The sequence below is a fragment of the Dama dama genome, chromosome 5 (genome assembly GCF_033118175.1).
Source record: "Dama dama isolate Ldn47 chromosome 5, ASM3311817v1, whole genome shotgun sequence".
NCBI lineage: Eukaryota > Metazoa > Chordata > Mammalia > Artiodactyla > Cervidae > Dama > Dama dama.
Genome location: NC_083685.1, coordinates 109648534 through 109654533, shown reverse-complemented (window position 1 = coordinate 109654533; position 6000 = coordinate 109648534).

The following is a 6000-nucleotide window of genomic DNA, read 5'->3' as shown; positions in this document are numbered from 1 at the left end:
TCCTCCTCCTCCTCCTCCTCCTCCTGTGATTGGGAGCAAGCGCGCTCTCAGCTCGCCCCCCCCACCCCCACCCCCTCCAACCGCATTCCAGCAAGTCCCTGGGAGTGGCAACTCCCAGCTTCACTTTCTCCCTCTCTCCGCGCAGGCCTGGGTGCGTTGCTCCCAGCTCCCGGACGCCGGCAGCAATTTTAGCCCGTTTCCATGGAGAACACCCCCTCCCCTTCGCCCCGCCACCAAGGAACCCCCCCCCTCAAAGGAGGGTGATCGCGCCTCCCTTCCCTGAGAGTCTGGGGCAAACACTTTAGCCTACCATCCTGAACTTTCTTTTAAAACGTAGGTTTTATCTTAAAAGATTCCTGGCCCTTTGCATCCTACTCAATCAGATGCCTATTTGCTTTAATACCTAATAATGGTTTTCTTAGCACATCCTCAAGTGAAAATGTTAGTCAAGGAGGGGGATGTTTTGCCTTTAATCTGTGGCATCCAGGACTCACTGGCATACCTTTCTGGAATCTTTTAGGTATCTTTTCCAGTCTGAAAAGCATGGTTTTAAGGGAACCAGTTTGGAGAACGAGTCAAATTGGAGAAACCTACATCTCAGTCCTTCAAAGAGCATCCTTGTTACTTTATGGGGCACTCAGCACCCAATGCATCCAAGATTCCTTCTCTGTCCTTTGTCTTTTATTAGCCTGCTCCATTTAACATCCCCACCCGGCATTCCACCTGGAGCCCCTGACTCAGTTGCTAAGATCCGGTGGGGGGTGGAGTAGGGGTGGGGATGGAAGGAAGGCTAGGTTTCTGTTGGGAATGCCAACAAAATATTGCACGAGATATACCTACCCTAACAAATGACTTGTTGTTTATCTGAAATTCAAATTTAACTGGGCAGCCTTATTTTTATTTGCTAAAACTGGCAACTCAAAAAAAAAAAAACAAAAACCAAACCTGGCAACTCTAGTTGGAATGCTGAAATGTTCAGCCTAAAGCAGGACTGTGCTGCTCAGAGGGGATCAGAGGCACCTACTGGGTGGGGGTGGCCAAAGAAGGACATTAGCATCTCTTAAACTGCTTCCTTATTCCTAGCATGGTTCTAGGCAACCACTTTCATGGTAAGGTCCAGAAAACAGGGCAGTCTGGGATCAGGATGACCTCAGTTCAAATCTCAACTCCACCACGTGTTAGCTGTGTGACCTTGGGCAAGTGACTGAACCTCTCTGTGTCTCAGCTGGCTCACTTGTAAAATAGCATCTTGCAGACTGCTAAAGGTTAAAGGAGATAATACTCCTAAAGCTCTCAGCACAGTATCTAGCACATAGTAAAAGGAAATCAACCCTAAATATTCACTGGAAGGACTGATGCTGAAGCTCCAATACTTTGGCCACTTGATGCAAAGAGCCAACTCATTGGAAAAGACTGTGATGTTGGGAAAGATTGAGGGCAGAAGGAGAAGAGGGCGACAGAAGATGAGATGGTTGGATGGCACCACGGACTCAATGGACATGAGTTTGAGCAAACTCCAGGAGATCATGAAGAACAGGCAAGCCTGGCATGCTGCAATTCATGGGGTGGCAAAGAGTCAGACACGACTTAGTGACTGAACAACAACAAAACTGCCCAATAAGTGGTCTCAGGTTTAGTTATACTGGGGAAAATCTAGGTTTTGTGGGGCCTGAAGTTATGAAATTTGAGGAACTCTCTTTAAGAAAAGGAAAACAAAGTTATAAGTACAAAATTAGACACATACATGCAAATGAGGAACCTGAAACTTACCCTACTTTAGTTTATTTATTTTTTGGCCATTCCCTGTAGCAAACAGGGATGGAACCCATGCTGCCTGCAGTGGAATCAAGGACTTTTAGCCACTGGACCACCAGGAAAATCCCCTTAGTCCTCTTTAAGACCATAGTAAGTCCACCTCCGGCACTAACCAGTAATGTTCAAACTATAGATCAGTAAACACTGGGTTGGTTGTGAAACTAATTTCAATAATCAGGACAAAACTTTTTTTGTTGTTGAGAAATGGAATGCAATCAAAAAGGTTCACTACAGGTAAGTGGGGTAAGTCAAGTATGTCCTGGGTGATGAGGTATAATGGATTTATTCTTTGGAATATAGTCACATATGTTCAAGAAATACTGCTGTGTGGGGGGACACAGTGACCCTTCATAATGGGCTTCAATAATATCCCTGTTTTCTCTAGAGGTGAGGAAATGGTGGCTCAAACACGTTAACAAATTTGCCCAAGACACTATCAGGGCTAACGAGGGAAAAGTGGAACAGCCATCACAACAGCCCTTCATTCTCACCGCGTCACCCAGCCCAGGATCTAGTGAAGGAACTTCTCAGACCTGTGGCCTCTCAGCCCTTCAGAGAGAGGATGCGCTGCTCTGGCTCCAAGAGTCATTTGCCGGCCACATGCTGGAGGACTTGCACCTGCACCAGGCATCCAAGCTTGTGGCTTCAAGAGAGCATCAGGGTGTTAAGAGTCAGGGTTGAAGACGCCCCCTGTTCCCCGGGCCCCATGCTCCCTGCCATGGTGGAGGGTTCGTCCGGCCAGCAAAATTGCTGTGGGGCCGCCTTCACTCAATCCCCACTGTGTGCCACCCTCTGTCTCAGAGCCACACTCCTCATCTCTCTGAGCCCTCAGGCACCAGGAGAGGAGATGTTGTCCTTCCCCATTTTGCAGAAGAGGAGCCCTGAGACTTTGGCCTTATCCATTCAGCTCCAGAGCCTGGAATCAAGGATGCTTGAACCCACTCTCCCTATGAGTCCCCACAAAGGAGTCAGAGGAGGATCCTCCAAGAAATCCGGGGAACAACTGGTCCCTCCCTCCACTAAAATTCACCTCCCCACCCCCTACTCCTGCTCTGGCCTCACAAGCCCACCCTCTCAGATCTCAGGGGGAAACTTGGGCTGGAGACAATGCTCGGTCCTGGAGGGCTGCTGGGGGAGGGCGGAGCCACCGGGGGTGTGGGGGGGTGGGAGCCGGAGTGGGGACGGGGGAGGAGCGGGGGTCAGAACTTCACGCCCCGGGAGGAGGCTCCAGAGGGGCTGAGTTTCCCAAAGAGAAAGAGCCCATTCAGAGCCAGGAAGGAAGGGGAGAAAACCTTGTCTGGTGTTTGACAAGAGGAGAGGAAGGGGGGCAGGGGTGGGCGCTGCTGATTTGCTTCTCCCCTCAACTGCCCCTCCAGCAGGGCCTGGCAGGACAGCCAAGGAAAGGGGATGTCTGAGGGACAAAGACGTGGGGGGGGGGCGCCCTCGGAGGGGAGCCGGGGTGGGGGGGCGGGGCTGGGGACTGCCGGGGTTGCTGGAGGAACCTGAGAGTTTGCCAGAAGGGTCCGGTGAGGGGCCTGGGAAGTCAGAGACAATTGCAGAGGAAGAGGGTGACTGAAGGACAGAGGGCAGCACCTCAGATCTGCCTGAGCAGGTCTTTGGCGGCAGGTCCTGGGTCTGCAGGCAGTGGAGGTGACCACCAGCAGGAAGAGGCAGGAAGGGGCTCTGGCTCGGGGAGGTGACCTCGAAGGGTCAACAGGCTGGGGGCTGGAACCAGCAGCCTGTGAAATACCAGTCAATCATTGACCAGTCGCTGACACTGGGGGCACAGGAGGCCGTGTGTGTGTGTGTGTGTGTGTGTGTGTGTGTGTGTGTGTGTATGCCTGTGTTGGCACCAGTCGCTGACACTGGGGGCACAGGAGGCCGTGTGTGTGTGTGTGTGTGTGTGTGTGTGTGTGTGTGTGTGTGTGTGTGTGTGTGTGTGAGTGTGTGTGTGTGTGTGTGTGTATGCCTGTGTTGGCACCAGTCGCTGACACTGGGGGCACAGGAGGCCATGTGTGTGTGTGTGTGTGTGTGTGTGTGTGTGTGTGTGTGTGTGTGTGTGTGTGTGTGTGAGTGTGTGTGAGTGTGTGTGTGTGTGTATGCCTGTGTTGGCACCAGAGTCTCCTCCTCTCTGGCTACCTCAACAGGCAGCCTGGGGTCAGAGGATTGAAAACAAACAGAAAAAGGGAGGAGATGCAGGCCACAGTCCGAGGTCCAGGTCACAAACTGGGGCCTACCCCACAGGGCCTCTAGTCTGGGGCAAGGTCTGCTGGGGAAGTGTCTGCATGAATTAGTTGGTTGGAAGGAGTCCCCCAAAAGTGGGCACAAGGCCTTTCTGGGGCCATGGGAGAGTAATTTGGAAGTTTCTGGTCAGAAAATCTATCCTTAACTTGCAACCTAACCTCTGGGAGGCCAGTCTGTTAACCCCAGTCCCCAGGTTAGCAAAAGAGCAGAGCCCAGAGGGACACACCAGACACGTGAGACCCTGGGCATGTTGATCGCCTCCCTCAGCCCCTCAGCTCCTTTCAGGAATGCAGGGAAAGGCCTGGAGAGTTGGCCTTCCTCCCTCTCTAGGCTGCCTGGGCTCTCATCTGGCTTTGATGCAGGTGCATGGAGCACCTGTGGCTTCCATCTTTGCCTGGGCACGCATAGCCATCTCGGCTTGTGATCCTGTGTCCTATGCTGTCGGTGTGTTTGTGCTAACTGCTTACCATGTGCCTTAAGTGCATCTGAGGGGCTGTCCTCACATGGTAACTCGGCTGTGTGGCCTTGAATAAGGCTTCACTTTGCCATCTGAAATATGAGAGTTGCCCTGAATGGTTCCTGGTCACAGTGTTTTAGGGTTTGGTGTGGGAGTAGTGACCCTTTCAACCCCTACACTTGTCCCTTGAAAGCCCCATTGAGTCATCTTTTTTGGCAGATTCCAGATTCCTTTTTTCACAAGCACTGGGTCCTCCTGCTCCATTCAAGCCTTGAGGACCCCATGTTCACCCCACTTGCTGCTGTAGATACAGACGACTGGGGTGTGAATGAGGACATTCTTGCCTCTGGCTTTTGGTTTGGGAAAGAAGAGACTAGGAAGCTTTCAGAAGCATAAAGCTATGGCAATCATGAAGTCTAGATATGGGGGAGATAATTCCAGTTTCATATGATTTCATCAACTGAACCCATGCCTCTCTTTCCTTGCACTTCCCATACAATCATCTTTTAAAATCCATCAATTCCTCTTCCAATTCATCTAAGCTTTTCCCAATGCCAGCACCAGCTGGTCTAAGCTTCCATCAGTTCCATAGGCAAAAGCATGGGTCTCTGATCTTGGATCTTGCCCCCTTTCAATCCTTCCTTTCTCCCACACAATACCAAAGTAAATGTTTTCGACATAAATCAGATCATTTCATTAGCTCCAGTGCTAAAACACCTCCTAATGACTTCCTGTTGCCTAAACTCTTCACCTTGACCTGAGACCTGCCAGAACCTGGTCTCTGGTCTTCACTTCGGTCTCAGAGCCTTCCAGTCATGCAGCTTTCTTTTCTGTTTTTCAAAGATGCCAAGCTTGTTCCTGCCTTAGGGCCTTTGCACTGGCTGTTCCCTCAGCCTAGAACAATCTGCCCCCAGGTGTTACCAGGGCTGGTTTCTTCTGGTCAAGCGGGTTTCAGCTCAAATGTCACTTTCTCAGAAACGTCTCTGACCACCTAATCCAAAGTGGCCTCCTCCTCCTCCCTCCTTTGCCTTCCTTCCCTCATTCAGGTTGTTTTCCAATTATATTACTCAGTGCTTGTGACTATGTGAAACTGAGTTTTTGCATTATTTCTGTTTTCTAACTGATGACATACAAATGGCACAAAGTTTTCAAAGTACAAGAATAAAAAACATCTCTCACTTCCTTGTCACCCAGATACACAGTTCCACCTCTCCCCAGAAGCAGCAATTATTTCCACTTTCTAGGTATAGTCTCTAAAAATAACAAACATAATATATATACTCTTATTTTTCCTCACACGAGGTAATGTGTAGACACACACATATTGTTCTGTATCTTGCTTTTTTATACTTACCAAAAATATCATGATGGTTTTTCCATGTCAGGATATTATAAATCTGCCCCGTTCTTATTAATTTCTATTTTGCATTCTGTGGTAATTATCTGGATCTCCCTCAATTTATGTAATTCATTCCCTATAGCTG